Consider the following 1,209-nt stretch of genomic DNA (forward strand, 5'->3'; position numbering starts at 1 on the left):
GTGCCTCTCCCGTCACTCTGGTTAGGTTGGCATAGTAAAAAGTGCTCTTGGGGGCTTCAGAGTGCCCAGTTTATCACTGCGCATGCAGAAATGACCACCTGCAACGTTTGGTTTATGTTTTATAAGCATTTTTAATTGTATTGCTTAGAGCGCATTTTCTCGACGAGCTGAGCACGTTTTCTAGTAAAAAGCGCTCTTGGGTGCTTCAGAGTGCCGAGTTTATCACTGCGCATGCAGAAATGACCACCTGCAACGTTTGGTTTATGTTTTATAAGCATTTTTTGTTTTATTGCTTAAATCGCATTTTCTCGACGAGCTGAGCACGTTTTCTGGATGGTGCCTCTCCCGTCACTCTGGTTAGGTTGGCATAGTAAAAAGTGCTCTTGGGGGCTTCAGAGTGCCCAGTTTATCACTGCGCATGCAGAAATGACCACCTGCAACGTTTGGTTTATGTTTTATAAGCATTTTTAGTTTTATTGCTTAAATCGCATTTTCTCGACGAGCTGAGCACGTTTTCTGGATGGTGCCTCTCCCGTCACTCTGGTTAGGTTGGCAAAGTAAAAAGCGCTCTTGGGTGCTTCAGAGTGCCGAGTTTATCACTGCGCATGAAGAAATGACCACCTGCAACGTTTGGTTTATGTTTTATAAGCATTTTTAATTTTATTGCTTAAATCGCATTTTCTCGACGAACTGAGCACGTTTTCTGGATGGTGGCTCTCCCGTCACTCTGGTTAGGTTGGCATAGTAAAAAGCGCTCTTGGGGGCTTGAGAGTGCCGAGTTTATCACTGCGCATGAAGAAATGACCACCTGCAACGTTTGGTTTATGTTTTATAAGCATTTTTAGTTTTATTGCTTAAATCGCATTTTCTCGACGAGCTGAGCACGTTTTCTGGATGGTGCCTCTCCCGTCACTCTGGTTAGGTTGGCAAAGTAAAAAGTGCTCTTGGGTGCTTCAGAGTGCCGAGTTTATCACTGCGCATGAAGAAATGACCACCTGCAACGTTTGGTTTATGTTTTATGAGCATTTTTAATTGTATTGCTTAGAGCGCATTTTCTCGACGAGCTGAGCACGTTTTCTAGTAAAAAGCGCTCTTGGGTGCTTCAGAGTGCCGAGTTTATCACTGCGCATGCAGAAATGACCACCTGCAACGTTTGGTTTATGTTTTATAAGCATTTTTTGTTTTATTGCTTAAATCGCATTTTCTCGA

This window comes from Syngnathus acus, chromosome 19 (genome assembly GCF_901709675.1).
Source record: "Syngnathus acus chromosome 19, fSynAcu1.2, whole genome shotgun sequence".
Lineage (NCBI taxonomy): Eukaryota > Metazoa > Chordata > Actinopteri > Syngnathiformes > Syngnathidae > Syngnathus > Syngnathus acus.